Source organism: Triticum dicoccoides, chromosome 7B (genome assembly GCF_002162155.2).
Source record: "Triticum dicoccoides isolate Atlit2015 ecotype Zavitan chromosome 7B, WEW_v2.0, whole genome shotgun sequence".
NCBI classification, from domain to species: Eukaryota; Viridiplantae; Streptophyta; class Magnoliopsida; order Poales; family Poaceae; genus Triticum; species Triticum dicoccoides.
The window spans coordinates 188095239-188112490 of record NC_041393.1 but is presented as its reverse complement, the minus strand read 5'-3'; the positions used below and the strand labels follow the sequence as shown (position 1 = coordinate 188112490).

Below are 17252 nucleotides of genomic sequence, written 5' to 3'. Positions count from 1 at the left end.
CATTGGAGTATCTAGGTGACATTAGAGTTGGTTGATGTGTATCATATGGTGTTATTTTAGTATGAACTCTTGGTTAGATCGATCAGAAAGAATAGCTTGGTGTTATTTTAGTACGAACTATAGGATAGATTGATCGGAAAGAATAGCTTTGAGGTGGTTTCGTACCCTACAAACAATTTCTTCTTATGTTCTCCGCCAGATAAGAACTTTGGAGTGATTCTTCATCACACTTGAGGGATGGTTATATGATCCAATTAGATTAGCATTTTGAGAGATTGCACTAGCGAAAGTACGGACCCTAGGCCTTGTTTTCAAGCATTGCAATATAGTTTGTACTCACTTTTATTGATTGCTACCTTGCTGTTTTTATTTATCCAGATTATAAAAATATATTTCTACCATCCATATTACACATTTATCACCATCTCTTCGCCGAACTAGTGCACATATACAATTTTCCATTGTATTGGGTGTGTTGGATACACAAGAGACTCTCTTTTTATTTGATTGCAGGGTTGTTTGAGAGAGACCATCTTCATCCTACGCCTCCTACGGATTGATAAACCTTTGGTCATCCACTTGAGGGAAAATTGCTACTGTCCTACAAAACTCTGCATTTGGAGGCCTAACACGAGTCTACAAGAATAAGTTGCGTAGTAGACATCAGGGAAAATAGCTCCTCTTGGGGCGTCGCCGACGAAATATGTGGCATGGGGGGAACCGATTCCTAGCCGCGAACACAACGACAAAAGGCAAAAAAATAATTTAAAACGCCCAAACTCGACAAAATTCAGTCAATTTGGACGAAATATAGGCGATTTCATTGATGTTTTGGTGAATTAAAAAAACATAGATAAATTGCCTAGTTCATGCCGACGAGGTTGTAGAAGATGGTGTAGTCCTCGCCGTCGCTCGGCGGCCCGTCCTTCAGGGCGGCCTGGCTGCAGCCCTGCCCTGGGTCATGATACGTCTCCGACGTATCTATAATTTTTGATGTATTCATGCCATGTTTATAATATTTCTACATGATCTTGGTATGATTTGGTTAGAACTAACCCGGACTGACGCTATATTCAGCAGAACTACCGTGGTGTTGTTTTTTGTGCAGAAACAAAAGTTCTCGGAATGCGCTGAAAATCAACAGAGATTTTTTTGGAAAACATAAAAAATACTGAAATGAAAAGTTATCGGAGGGGAGTCCCGTGGGGCCCACGAGGGTGGAGGGCGCCCCCACCCCCCTGGGGCACGCCCCTGTGCCTCATGGACTCTCCGTGGGCCCCCCCTGACTTGTTCTCGACGCCAACCTCTCCTATAAATCCCCAAACCTCCAGAACATAACCTAGATCGGGAGTTCCGCCGCCACAAGCCTGTGTAGCCACCAAAAACCAATCGGGACCCTGTTCCGGCACCCTGCCGAAGGGGGGATCCATCACTGGTGGTCATCTTCATCATCCCGGCGCTCTCCATGGCGAGGAGGGAGTAGTTCACCCTCGGGGTTGAGGGTATGTACCAGTAGCTATGTGTTTGATCTCTCTCTCTCTCTCTCTCTCTCTCTCTCTCTCGTGTTCTTGATATGGCACGATCTTGATGTACCGCGAGCTTTGCTATTATAGTTGGATCTTATGATGTTTCTCCCCCTCTATCTCCTTATGATGAATTGAGTTTTCCCTTTGAAGTTGTCTTATCGGATTGAGTCTTTAAGGATTTGAGAACACTTGATGTATGTCTTGCATGTGCTTACATGTGGTGACAATGGGATATTCACGTGATCTACTTGACGTATGTTGGTGATCAACTTGTGGGTTCGGTAACCTTGTGAACTTATGCATAGGGGTTGGCACACATTTTCGTCTTGACTCTTCGGTAGAAACTTTGGGGCACTCTTTGAAGTTCTTTGTGTTGGTTTGAATAGATGAATCTGAGATTGTGTGATGCATATCGTATAATCATACCTGCGGATACTTGAGGTGACATTGGAGTATCTAGGTGACATTAGGGTTTTGGTTGATGTGTGTCTTAAGGTGTTATTTTACTACGAACTCTAGGGCTGTTTGTGACACTTATAGGAATAGCCCAATGGATTGATCCGAAAGATAACTTTGAGGTGCTTTCGTACCCTACAATAATCTCTTCATTTGTTCTCCGCTATTAGTGACTTTGGAGTGACTCTTTGTTGCATGTTGAGGGATAGTTATATGATGTAATTATGTTATTATTGTTGAGAGAACTTGCACTAGTGAAAGTATGAACCCTAGGCCTTGTTTCAAAGCATTGCAATACCGTTTTCGCTCACTTTTATTACTTGTTACCTTGCTGTTTTTATAATTTCAGATTACAAAAACCTATATCTACCATCCATATTGCACTTATATCACCATCTCTTCGCCGAACTAGTGTACCATTGTATTGGGTGTGTTGGGGACACAAGAGACTCTTTGTTATTTGGTTGCAGGGTTGTTTAAGAGAGACCATCTTCATCCTACGCCTCCCACAGATTGATAAACCTTAGGTCATCCACTTGAGGGCAATTTGCTACTGTCCTACAAACCTCTACACTTGGAGGCCCAACAACGTCTACAAGAAGAAGGTTGTGTAGTAGACATCAGCTCACCACTGCGGGACGGCTTGCTCCACGTAGTGACCTCCTCGTTGTTGTCGGAGAGCACGATGATACCGCCCTCGTCGCGGCCGCGGCGCCGCTCGGCAATTTCATCCAGAGCAGGGCGCTGGCGCTCCATCTCCTGCGCCACGTAGTCTGTGCGTGACCAGGTGAGGCCGCTCTCGAGGTCGGTGGCCATGTCCTCGTGCTCCTGCTTCACCATAGTCGCTGGCTCCTTCTTCGGCTTCACCAGGAGAATGTGGCCGCGGGGAGGAGAAGGGACGCGGCGGCCCTCATTTATGACGAGGTTGCCACCGCGGCTACGCCGACGGAGCGACATCTCCTGCGGCTCGGGCTTGACGGGGACGAGTGCCGTCGGCGCCAACCCGGAGGAGTGGGAGCCAGAGGATGATGGGTCCATGTGCCTCGGCAACCAAGAGCTTCCGCGGCGGCGAGAGAAGGGCGGCGCTGGGTACTCCAGTCGTGGCTCGTTGACTCCCTCGATGTGCGCGAGCAACACGGAGAGAGTTCGCTCGGGCGCGTCCCACCATTGGCGGCGGCCCTCCGAGTTATGGCGCCCCCTCGGTGTTGGCTCGCCATTGGTAGACGCCAGCTTCTCGGCGTGACGTCGCTGGAAGTACGCAGTCCACATTGCGTGGTTGTCCGCCGCGTACCGTGGTTCTTGGTGCGTGTACTCCGGCATGTTGACCCGAATCACCATGATCTCGGCGGGGCGTTCCGCGTCGGAGGGCGGCGGAGGCACGAGGACACTACCGACGCTCAGCCGCCATGCACCCCGGTACGCGCATGTTGGGCAGCGTCAGGTAGTTCGCCTCCTGCAGTAGGCGAGCTTCCCACTCGTGCAGCCAACGGCAGGCAAAGCCGTTGGCCGCCGCCCCGTCGCCGGGAAACCTCTCCGCGATGGCGACTGTGCGGCGAGCGGCAGTGAAGGTCACCTTTTTTTGGGCGAGAAAGGTGAGGAGAAGAGATGGTCGACGTTGAGGCGAAGAGATGGCGAGTGTGCGGCGAGCGGTGGCGAAGGTCGGCTTTTATAGCGGCGAGAGGGCGTGAGGTGTAGACGCGTGGCGGGAAAGGGCGGGACGCGCGGCGGTGGCTCGCCATCACTATGCCACCAGTCATTCATCAATGGAAAGGCTGATCGGCGACAACATTGAATCGCGCGAGAGCCGAGGCGAGGCGATGAGGACGATGAAGCACAATCGCTGACTCAGTGGGCCCACAGGAGGGGGGATCTGGCGCGGTTTGTTTTCGCGCCATTTTTCTTTCCCCCGACGCCCCCGATCGCCCTCAACGCGCTCGGTTCGACATGTGTTCGCCGGTGCCAATTTCGGTCCAAACCGGCGAATTTTAGGCTCCTGGGGCGTGACTGGGCGATTTTTTTTGGGCCGACGATAAAAAAGATACCTTAAGGGACGTGTTGGGGAGGGGAGGAGTGGAGATGCTCTCATCATCATCATCATCATCATCATCATCATCATCATCATCATCATCATCATCGCTTGGGAAGCTATTTGGGTGTCGCATGGACATTTATGTCCATGTCATTGGTCATGTATCGAAACTATTGCCCGCTGCGGCCTTGATGTTTATCTTACTCTCCCGTACTCTAAGAACAAACGTAGCCCCTGTGTGTCTGTGTTGATATCTATTCACGTGATCAGTCGAGATGCCTGAGACGAGTAAAACGAAAATAGCATAGGCGCGAACAAATTTGTAGGTGGATGGTTAAGAGGACAATGATATCCTCAACCATCAAATTTCAAGACCTAAATTTGACATCGGTGCTCGCATTTTTCTAGATTTATTTTACCCCTTTTGACGATATACCTTTGTGGTAAAAGACGTACTCCCTCCGTTCCAAATTACTTGTCTTAGATTTGTCTAGATACGGATGTATCTAGACTCATTTTAGTGCTAGATACATCCGTATCTAGACAAATCCAAGACAAGTAATTCGGAACGGAGGAAGTATCTGTGACAACTTCATCAATCTCAAAATAATGTGACGGCTCAGTCTCTTTGAGGTGCTCATAGGAATATAATGTGTGTCAGTGCGTTCGTAGAGACGAGTGTGGGTACGTATGATGTACCGTGTCCAAGAAAACAAGGTAGACATGCACAGCTCAAAAATCTGGGATGGACGGAAAAGAAGGTTGAATTTTTTATGACCGTCGGGCGGCTTCCACGAAAGTTCTCGCGCTTTTACTCCTACATACACTCCTGGTCTGGTCTTCTTTTTTATTCCGCTTCACACACACTTTTACCTCCCTCCCTTCAATCATTCATCAACGCTCAGTCCCGTCCACACCCACCACCCCACAGCCCACAACAAGCGGAGTGTGTGTTGCGTTTTCTCCGCTAACCCCTCCAAACAAAACCCTCTCCTCCGCCTTCGCAAGCAAGCCACCTCCGCCGAATTCCTCTCGCCGCTGCTCTTCTTCCTCCCCTCGCCTCAGCGGGCCGGGGACGACGGCGCGGACCTGCATTGATTTGTTTTTCGGGGTGAGGAACCCTAGCCTTTTCTCGATTGTTTCCTCTGCGCGCCGCGAGCAATCGGCCCACGCTCTTCCCTGTGCGATTGACGATGAATCGGAACCCGTCCAGCCCGCCGCTTTTCTCTCGGATTGCTGTTGTTCGTTGTCGTGTGGAGGAGCATTTGTGCCAGTATTTTTTTCGTTTCCATTTCTGGAAGGTTAGGCGAGCGCGGGGCGCCGATTCCTGCTTTTCCCCAAACTCGAGGGTTTCATGGAGCTCGGCTTCTGTTTTTGCTGGTGGATTTGGGGGTGTTTTTTTTTGTTTGTTACTGAACTCTACTGCTCTGCTCTCGCTGATTTCCTCTGTTCCTGTGTGAGAGGGGTTGAAATGGATTTTTCTGTCTCCATCGTCTTATTCGTCACGAGCGCGACTGATTATTACGCGCTGATCGCATTTAGCTAGCTTTGCCCTGATTGGCTGACACGTGTACAGATCGGTCCCAATTATTACGCGCTGATCACATGTAGCTAACTTTGCTGTGATTGGCCACACGGATCTCCATAACTTCGTACTCGCAGCAGCTTCAAAAATTGAAGCCCCGAAAGACCATATGAAATCCATCGTACACAAATAATATCAGCGCCTGCGGCGTGCGGACATGATTATCCCCAAATCTGTAAATCCTGTGGAAAATTGATAATTGTATAGCCGATTCACATGTGCTCACATTTCACAGATCAATCCACATAACATCCGGCAAGGCGAAGCCCCAATCACCACTAACTCAATGTTTTTTTGTTACCAAAAGGATAATAGAATAGAGTTACCATTGGAAATGTGGCGTGCCCTTTGTTTTCATGACCATTTATTACATTTAATTGTTTGATGAACTGGATTGTGTGTTTGTCCTTCGTTTGGCATGCCTGTTACTCACTCAATCTAGTTGCTTCAGGTTAAGCAATGGCATTGTTGGACTGGATTGAGTTGTCTGATGACGAGGAGGTGGCAGTCAAAGAAAGACTTCCTCCAGAAAAAGTCAAAGAAGAATTTCCTCCAATAGAAGTCAAAGAAGAATTTCCTCCCACAATAGTGAAAGAAGAACTGGATACTCATGTACATGGGACAGCTCAGTTGGAAGTAGAAATTGTTGATTTAACCACAGAAGAAGCTGACGTTGAAGAGGATAGGAATGCTCACGGGAAAGGGGACGCTGCTCAGGGGGCAACAACATCACATAGACAACAGTTTGTTGCACCTCATGGACAAGGCGAGGCAGCTCAGACAGTGGTACCAAGACAAGAGTTTCTTGCTGCTGCTAATGGTGTGGAAGAGTTTCTTGTAACAGGTAATGTTGTGCAAGAGGCTATGCAGTCTGGAAATCAGGATTTTGCTGCAGCTGTTGATTGCGCAGAAGAGGCCACGCATTCTGAAAATGCAGATGAAGCTGGCCCATCATTATTTACAGAACAAGGTGCTGCGGCAGGCGATTGCGGTGAAGAGGCTATGCAGTCTGGAAATCAGGATTTTGCTGCAGCAGTTGATTGTGCAGAAGAGGTCATGCATTCTGAAAATGCAGCTGAAGCTGTCCCATCGTCGTTTACAGAGCAAGGTGCTGCGGCAGGCGATTGCGATGAAGAGGCTATGCAGCCTGGAAATCAGGATTTTGCTGCAGCAGTTGATTGTGCAGAAGAGGCCATGCAGTCTGAAAATGCAGCTGAAGCTGTCCCCTCGTCGTTTACAGGGCAAGGTGTTGCGGCAGGCGATTGCAGTGAAGAAGCTATGCAGCCTGGAAATCAGGATTTTTCTGCAGCAGTTGATTGCGCAGAAGAGGCCATGCAGTCTGAAAATGCAGCTGAATCTGGCCCATCATCGTTAACAGAACAAGGTGTTGTGGCAGGTTATTGCAGCGAAGAAGCTATGCAGTGTGGAAATCAGGATTTTGTTGCAGCAGTTGATTGCACAGAAGAGGCCATGCAGTCTGAGCATGCAGCTGAAGCTGGCCCGTTATTGTTTACTGGACAGGGTGTTGTGGCAGGCGATTGCGGTGAAGAGGCTATGCAGTCTGGAAAGCAGGATTTTGTCGCAGCAGTTGATTGCGCAGAAGAGGCTATGCAATCTGGAAATGCAGTCGAAGCTGCCCCATCATCGTTTATCGAAGGTGTAGCGGCAGGTGATTTTGCTGAAGAGGCTATGCGGTATAACCATGAAAACCAAGCTGCTCAATGCTCGCTAATGACAGGACAAGCTGCTGCATCATCCTTGTCAATGACAGAACAAGGTGCTACTACATCTTCACAAAGGACAGTGCAACAGAGTCACAAGAGAGATGCATTGCTAGGTTCCCCTCCCATCTCAACCGCGGCGCCTTTTCCCCGGCAATTCTGGAAGGCTGGGGAGTACAAGGTTGCTGCCCGAGCTTCCATCAACAGTATGTTCTTATTCTCTCCGTGCCCAGGACTTTATTTAACAGTCCCACCAATAAACATTGCCTGTCCCGTTTAGAGCGTCCATCATGGCAGGTTGGGTGGATTACCCTGCTTGTCCACTCTGCTCTCCCCATTGGTGGACTGAAACTTGCTCACACGCAGTTCCCTGTTTCATGGAACTGAGAATTGTGTTAATGTTATTAAAAAGTTCAGTTAATTATAATCCTTACTCTGTTACATGTCTCAAGAGTATTGACCAGTGAGATTTTTTTGCTGCACTTTTGTGTATATGGCAGAGCTTCATCCAACCCGCACTGCCACCGATGAGAGTCCTTCATAGTTTACCTTGGCTACCAAGTTGTTTACTTCAATCTTCAGTCGGTTTATTTCATTGTTATAGTTGGGTTTATTTTCGTTGGATATATTCCACAAAATAGAGAGATGCTTCCATCTATCAAATAGTCTGTTACATAAGGTGATAAGGCATCCCTAAATTTGGGAGGCCGTGTCCAGAGTCTATTATGCATGCATGAATTAAGGTTCTTCTGTTTAAAGTGTTTTCCCCAGCCTCTTTCTCGGTTGTATTAATATAAAAATATATAGAGGAAAACATGCACTGACAGGTTCAATATGGCCCCATCTGCATGCACATTATTTCCATTTTCTGGTTGTTCTTACTTCTTACCATTTAATTTTGCAATTTGATTAGATGGCCAGAACTGCTTAAGGATTAATCCCAAGTTTCTTCACTCGAATGCTACGTCACACAAGTGGGTATTTGGTGGTACGTCGTAGTGATATCTGTAAAGCTGGCACTTCACTTCTGCTTTTGTATGTCTATGCTCCTATCTAGGGAATCCTGACTATATTGATGTATGCTTAACTCTCTTTCTACAGCTATTGCAGAACTGCTCGACAACGCTGTTGATGAGGTTTCTGTTTCAAATATATGAACACTAATAGTATCACCATTATCTATGATTCTCATGCTTTGTTTTGTTTCTTGATTCTTCTGTTTTGCATCGGAACGTGGAGTAGGTGCAGAATGGGGCAACCTATGTGAAAATAGATAAAATGAAATATTCTCCTGTCGGAGAGTATTCATTAATGGTACAAGGTAGCATACAGATATATATGTACTATCAAATTGCACTGGCTATATTATGTTTATATAGTATTTTCTGTAGCTTATTTCTTGAATCCCATTTTCAAGATGATGGAGGCGGTATGAGTCCTGAGCATCTTCGACATTGTTTGAGCTTCGGATTCTCCAATAAATGCACGAATTCATCAATTGGACAATGTAATAGTTTTTGTGAACTCGCTGCGTTGCTTAGTCCATTGCTAAATAGTCACTGACTTGTGGTTACTTTTACAGATGGAAATGGCTTCAAAACCAGCACAATGAGGCTTGGGGCAGATGCTATCATATTCAGCTGCAGAAAAGCTAATAGGTTTGTCCTATTTTAGCAATGCACTATCTTTCCTATTCACTTTCTGGCATTAGCAGATATGGGAACTTTGATCTGACACACTAATTATCATGATAAAATGCAATACGGAACAAATTGATTATACTTATTTTTTTTGTTAAACCTCCCATCCTAAATGTACTAGCAAGTTATACGTGCATTGCACGTGAGAGCTCAGATAATCAAATTTCAGTCAAAGATCGGCATGCATTATAGTGGGCAAATGAAAATTTTGAGGCATATGCATAAATTATAAGATGCAAAACTCGGGTAAAATATATCGAGTGCTTCTTGTCTAGGCATCTTTTGGGATATCTCATATTGCAATTTTTCATAGAAAATAACAACAATAGCTACTCTATCTGCAAAGATAAACATGATTTATGAAGGTACATCCATAGCCTTGAACAAGGGAAGTCTAGAATGAAGTAGAAGTGTGTTTTAAGTTTTGTGCAAAATGTCCATAGGGCTTAACCCAACCATAGAATCTTCTAGATAGTAGATGTGGCAGAATCTGTTGTAGTAAAGGGAAGATCCAACGGTCAGTAACACTCAGATTTGCCACCTCTCTACTGCCGGATCGGCTTCATCCAACGGTTGTTATTCAAAGTTATTCTTACACTATAGATAGATAGAATAGATAATAAATATAGATAACAGATATAAAGGAGCATGATTGGATGGTTACCAAAAACTGGCTGGCCAAACAATTGGTTAGCTACCGACTTGCTTCGTCAATCTCTCAAAAAATGCCAAATTTGGCAAGTCTTGGAGTTGCCAATTTTTGGCTACCAACCAAGCATGCTCTACAGGGGAGGGGGGGGGGTGCTTTTAGCATATAATGTCATTGTGTTGAGCATCTTTGCTGATGGCCTGCTAACTTGCTAGCCAAACTTATCTACTATATCATGGTAACCTTTTAGTTTAATCATTTGATATGACAGCAGATTGACACGAAGTGTTGGGCTGCTCTCTTACACATTCCTCAAAGGAACCGGCTGCAATGACATATTAGTGCCTGTGGTTAGTTTATTAAACTTGTTAACTTATGACATTATTAATGTAGTATCTACAGCCACATCACCATGTTTTTTTTTAGTATTTGGACAAGAGTAAACTGAAATTTGTTTCCAATATAATAGCTTCTAGTTGGTAATGATGTCATCTGAAGATTAATTAGTATGTCGAATTGTGGATATAGGGATTTTAACTGACACAGACCCTTGATACGTACTCCCTCTGTAAACTATTATAAGAGCGTTTAGATCACTAAAATAGTGATCTGAACGCTCTTATATTAGTTTACGGAGAGAGTACTAAACAACTAATGCTATTTTTCTTATAGGTTGACTATGAATTTGATCCTTCATCCCGCAATTTCAAGAGGATAATGGACCATGGTGAAAAACATTTTTCTTCCAATTTGTCCACTCTTCTGAGGTGGTCTCAATTTTCTACAGAAGATGATTTATTGAATCAAGTAAGTTACTACTCTCTCTACTTATCCAGTTAATCATTTTTTTGGAATTCTGACATGACTTCCTCTTGAAAATATTTGTCCAAAACCAATTGATTGTATGTCGGTGTGCTCAGATAGTAACTGGTTACTTTTTTTCGAGGAAAGTAACTGGTTACTTCTATGGTTACTAGTGTTATACCCTAAAAGCAATATTTTCATGGTGAATACCTAGATTTCGTGTGAATACCAAGATTTGGTTATGAAATGCAATAGCTATACAGTTTTTTTCTTCTGTATATCTGGAATGGTTTGTTTGTACAAGATTGCTTCCTACTTACTCTGGTCCACATGCTGACAGTTTGAGGACATGGGATGCCATGGCACAAAAATTGTTGTATCCAAATTATGGCTCAATGATTACAACTGATGATGAGGTGCGATTTGTTTCTCTCAGCGACTCTACTCCATAGATTTCAAATTTCAGTATTCCTTATTTATATGTACTCCCTCCGTTCCTAAATATACGATGTTGGGGGAGTTCAATTTACACTCGCCCAAAGGGAGTACTTCAAAACTAAGGATAAACATTACTTAGTTCATGCAACACTTGAAAAATATTTGATGGAAAAGTCGAATATATTCTAATCTTATAGACATGGAAGCTGTAGTAGAATTCTTTTACCTTTTTGTTGTTGGAAGATATATAAAATATTTACTTTTTTTACGTATATCACCTGATTGCCCCTGCGAGACTAACAATCGTCGAAGAAATTGGCTCAGTAAATATCGAACCACTGATGTTGATCACTGAACCCCTTGTGATTACAATCACCACCGGTAGTCCTATATACTGTTCTCATGCAGTATAGAAATGAACTATAGTTGTAATTCATTCAGACTTTAACAGTGCTGCTTGCTTTACCTTTCTCTGAGTCATTTGTACAAATTTTCACTAAAGGGCAACTTTGTCACATGGTGGTGCAGGATATTATGATGTCAGGAGCGCCTAAGATACCAGAAGAACGCGCGAAAGTGAAAAGGTTGAATCATATGCATATTGCAAATCGCTTCCGATATTCACTTCGTGTAAGTTCCAAACACAAAATATATATCCAAGACTTACATCTGTTTTTTTTAATGACTGACTAGCTTAAATATCACCAGGTTTATGCATCTATACTATACCTTCGTCTACCAGAACACTTTAAAGTCATCTTGTGTGGACGAACTGTTGAACCTCACCATATTATAAAGGACCTCATATACTGTGAATGTATCAAATATCGACCACAAGTTGGAATAAGCGTACAGGTTGGTTTGTTCTAGAAAACTTAGTTCAGAACTGATCTCAGCTGTACATCTACTAACATGATGCTCATCTTTTCTAATACTCCCTCTGTTCCATAATGTAGTGCACATAGCTTTTTTGAAAAGTCAAACTTTGCAAACTTTGACCAAGTTTATATAGAAAACTATTTATAGCTAAAATACCAAATATATAAAATATGAAACTACTTATTATAATGAATCCAATAATATATGTTTGGCATTCTAGTTGTAAATAAATGTTTTTCTCCAAAAAATTGGTCAAAGATTGTAGGGTTTGACTTCTCAAAAAATCTGTACATTATGGAATGGAGGGAGTAAAATGGTAGTTTTGCAGAGCAACTTAACTACCAGGTGTACTATTTTGTACTCCCTGCGCTCACTATTACTCCCTTCGATCCAAAATAAGTGTCGCAGTTTTGAACTAAGGTTAGTTTAACCTTAGTGAACTAAGGTTAGTTCAACCATAGTTCAAAACTGCGACACTTATTATGGATCGGAGGGAGTATAAGATGTTCTAACTTTTCTTAATCGGATGTATATAGACGCATTTTAGTGTGTTTGTTTACTCATTTCAGTCCGTATGTAGTCCATATTGAAATATCCAAAACATTTTATAGTAGTGAACGGGGGGAGTACTTGTATTGGCATTGATACGATCTCCAGTATGCAATTTTGACCATGACTTATTCTATTACATGTTAATAAAACCTATTGAATACTCCCTCCGCCCCAAAATAAGTGTCCTAACTTTGTACTAGCTTTAGTGTAAAGTTGTACTAAGGTTGAGACACTTATTTTGGGATGGAGGGTGTACGATGTGACAAAAAATATTTTATGACAAGTCTGGTAATAACACTTGCACTTTACAAGTTCTTTCAGAAACATTTGCATACAAAAATCCAAATATTTTGGTTACACTGGTGGCCAAAGTTGTAATGGTTGACTGCATGCATTCTAAAACGACATTTAAGCACATGAGTAACTGCAGCATCATTCCTTTTAGGCAGTGAGCATTTCATTGGTCATTCTAGGTTATTGCACAATGCTCAGGGAACTTTGTTTGAAATATAGATAGCATCCATCTAAGTACAATTAGTTTAGATGATTGAAAAGTATGTAGTGCACCTAATGCGTCTGTTTTGAATCAGGTTGATGTCATTACTTCAATTGGCTTCTTAAAAGGTGCTCCAAACCTGGATATCTATGGATTTAATGTCTACCATAGGAACCGTCTTATTCTGGTAAAATAGATTCATCCACATGCACTACTGCTTTTAAATTTGTCATATGTTGCATAGTATTTGTTCTTGTAAGTTTTTTCAGGAAACAAGAAACTTGTATAATAATAATGCAATTGCTAAGTAGAAGCATTACAAAAGTACAAATTCCAGATTAGTTACTATATGGACAATATTAATGTCCAATACAGATTAGTTGAGAACTTACTAGAGGGGCTGATTACAACGAGGGTACACCTTAAAGGATCCTCATTGTTGGGACTTACCTTTCAGGCAGGTTTTATAGATGTTCGCTTAAACCATATAGGGTTTTTAGATGATCCCTCTTATCCAAGGTGATTCATCATCTTTGTTATAATGTGTTTCCTCGACTAAAATTTCCTTCCAGATGGATATTCTGAATTTCTGACATTACAAATTCAAAAATGTTATTCACTGTGGTAGTTCAGCCACCTTTTTTACTTATGCTTTGCAGCATGCTAAATACTAGCATATCATATTATTTTAATCTATTAGTTTCTTTGTTCAGCCATTTTGGGCTGCAGGCTCTGAAAGAGGTCGAGGCAGAGGCATTGCTGGTATGAATTCCTATTGCAGTTTTTAGTTTGTTGCTGGGTTTCGCTATAATTTCAGTACCAGAGTATTTTTAGTATTGAATAAAACATTATTTCCTAGGGGTTTTGGAGGCGAACTTTATACAACCTACACATGATAAGCAAGATTTTGAGAAGACGGAACTTTTTCAGAGACTTGAGATGAGATTAAAAGACATGGCAATGGAGTATTGGTAAGTTCAGTATGTCATATATGGGTCTGAAAGTGCTTACAGATGTATTCCCAGCCTTTGGTCATTTACAGATATATTTACATTACGTTCACCTTCCAGCCAGATGCACACTTCCCTGTTCTTTTACTGCATGCATGCTTTGATATCTTCCTATCATTCTTATATATGTACTGTTATTTTCTTGGAAAAAAGATGACTACCATAACCACCATCTATTTGTGGCAGGAAGCACCATGCTCATTTGGTTGGCTACCGGCCACTCACAAAATCTCTTCGTCCAGCATATTATGCATCTATTGCTGCTACCAATGATAATAGCTCAGTAGCCCAAGCTACAGCAACAGCTTATGCCAGGAACTCAAGAGCCAAAGCATCTGGAGTATTGAACTCCCGTTTCAATGGAGGTAACTCATTAAATCCTTTGCACATTGGTGCCTTGAGGGCTCAAATGGACTATGGTGCATGTCCTTTAGCAAGGAAAAATATGAGGACTTCATTATATATGCCAAGCACACCGCAGCAAACTGGTTGGTTTCAGATATCTTTTGCCCCCTTCGATGGATCCCCTTAATATTTTTCTGATTAGTGTACTGCAAGCAGAACTGTGCAAAAGAAGAAACTCTGGCTCGATGATTGAAACGAGGGCCCAGAAAAGGCACAACACAAATGGCGATGCTGACCACTTTGGAAGTGTCAATGTTGTTGAGGTTAGAAATTTGTTAGGAGTACTTTTATGATAATCAATAGTTTTAACTTTTTGATTGTATCTTTTGTAGATAGGAGAGGAAAGGAGCAGTCTCTTAATTTGTCAGAACATGATGCTAAAGGCCGAGTGAGTAATGAAATCTTTCTTAGCATGTTTCAAGCTTTTGTTTATTCCACTTTCAATTCTATGTCTGGGTTACATATACCACATTTGAAACAACAATCACCATTATTTGCATATTTAATTTTACAACTATTATATATATAAACAAGGTAAGCAAACGGTTTGGTATCATTAGCCGGTTTATCATATGAATTAATCTATAATTCTCTAAGTATGAGACGTGAAACCAATTTTCATCATTAAGTAACATAATCACAAGAGTAAGCATGATTTGGAAAGGTAACGTGACAGACACTTGTTATTTGTCATTGGGAAACAACGTTGGACGCTTGGGAATGAAAAATTGACTGGATTTACTCACCCATGATTTGACCGGACTACTTGTGAGATTCCTTACCGAAAAAGGGTTTTCCCCCGCTTTGTATTACAAAGCACCAACACCGAGGCATGGATAAGTTCGATAGGGCAAGGCAAACTTGGTAGACAAACCAAATAATGGCATAAATTGTTAAGTCGTAGGCATAGTTCGGTAAAGTAGGGTATAATCAAACACGCATGCTTAAATTGTCTACCATTAAGTTTTAGCATTGCATCTTAGTTGATCCTTTTGTTCGATGGCTGTTTAGAACATTGAGTGACCACACGCAGAAGTGATTACTCTGGTCAATTGACACAAAAAGTTGATATTTGATGCAAAAGGATCTAATCCTTTGTTGATTATGGCTTAGTAGTGTTGGATATTAGTGCTCTATAATAGTATGTTATCTCATATGTAGGTAACCTATGGTTGCGTCATCTCATCTTTCGTTCATCCATATAATAACAGTGACAAGTTGATAGGCAACTTTGAATATATGTCTAAAATGTACGACTTGAACGTAGATAACTAAACTGAGCTTCATAGCAGATTATAGGGACCAAAAGTACAGTTCACCGTTATACACTGGGTCAGCTAAAGCTTGTAAATCTGGATTCATTTTTCTTTCTTGATAGACCTGCGCTTTTCTTTCTAGGATGCTATATATTCACATACTTCTGTGGCAGTAGTTTGCTCTGTTTAGTTTCAGCAATGATCCGACGATATAAAGTGTGGTTAAGGGCTGATTGTTTGATTTACTGGACGTGGGTTGTGGACTGTAGAGGCACTTTTTTTAGTTCGTAGTTTGTATCACAGAGATGGTAAAAATTAAAACAAATATGTCATCCCTGCAATTTGCTTTTTGCTGGGTCCATACACTTTCTTTTAGATTCACAAGATAAAATAGTTTGTTATATGTTTTGTTCATTGCTTGTAAACCATGTGTAATGATTGTTGCCAAAAAAATGCCGTGAAGGTGTTCCGAGCTCGAGGCGGCAGGACAGATTCTCCGAAGCAAGGTAAGTTGCTGGTAAAACGCAGTTTTTTATATTTTTTGCGGGGAGGTAAAATGTAGAGTAGTATCTAGAAGTACAAAAAAAATTACCTAGTACTAGATGGCTCTGGTGTTTTGAATGTCGAAAATGGAGGCACCTGATCCTCTTAGATTCCAAAAGGCTGACGTGCTCTAATCGCCGCTGAACAGGCGGACAGGTTGATGGGTGAACTCCGCGAGTGGCAACGAAAGGGGAGGAGCCTGACGGACGAGTTGGAGTTCTACCACGGCCTCAGCGCGATACAGCGCAGGATGCCCATCACCAGCACCTCTTCCCTGGGAGTGGGATGGATCTGACTGAATGGCATGACTGACACCACGCCGGCAGCGGAAGTCCATAACTACGTACTAATAGTACTAACCTTATGGGGCGGTTTAAGCGGGAGTTTGACCCCTCGGGATGGTGGATTGGTGGTATAACCAAGGCACGTGCAGTAAGTAGATCTATGGTTGGTCTGGCACTAGGTGCATGGTAAGTAACATCAGACGTTTGATGTCGGAAGAAGACCTCCTTTACGGTAGCGGTGGCGGGTCGATATGCGTAAACTAAGAACAACTCTCTCTAAATATGATGCTAATGTAAACTGTAGCGGTGCACATGAATCAACTAGTTAAACTGTTTGGGAGGAAAGAAAAAAAAAAGGAGAAGCGAGTACCAGCTTAACCAGCAAACGTTCGCTGGGGAGCATGGCAAATTGTGTTGTCAGCGGGTTGCAATTTTCGTCAGTGAGTATGGCACATCGGTCTAGTTTTTTCTAGGATTTGTCGTGCTTCAAGGAATTTGCCATCCTTGCGACTACATAAATTGCTACAAAAATCGTTTGTTTTGCCATGACCTTCGAGAGAACATCAGCACAGTAATATTACCGGAAACAAATGGGTGGCTATTTTGTTAACGAACATCAGCACCTTCCTTTTCACGAGTAGAAAACCCTTGCCGTGTCCTGTACAGTAACATGGGCGGACGGGCTCACGGGTCCGTGTGCTGTGGTGTCAAATTATCTTTCCGACTGAGGACCTCTATGAACCGTCAAATTATCAACCTTTACTTTTTTTTCTCGTGATGGAAAATAGCAGCCGTCCATGCAAACGGCATACTCCTCAAACAAATTATTGGGCGTGTGAAGGGACGCGACGGGAAGCAAAGCAGCTGTCAAGAAAATGGCACGTGCCTTTGAGAGATTTTCTTTGTGAGGGAGTTTTCT

General features: G+C 42.7%; 1 pseudogene; it reads left to right on the top strand.

Moving 5' to 3' along the window:
• Positions 1-4893: 4893 nt before the first annotated feature.
• Positions 4894-17016, top strand: LOC119337563 (annotated as a pseudogene).
• The last annotated feature ends 236 nt before the right edge of the window (positions 17017-17252 follow it).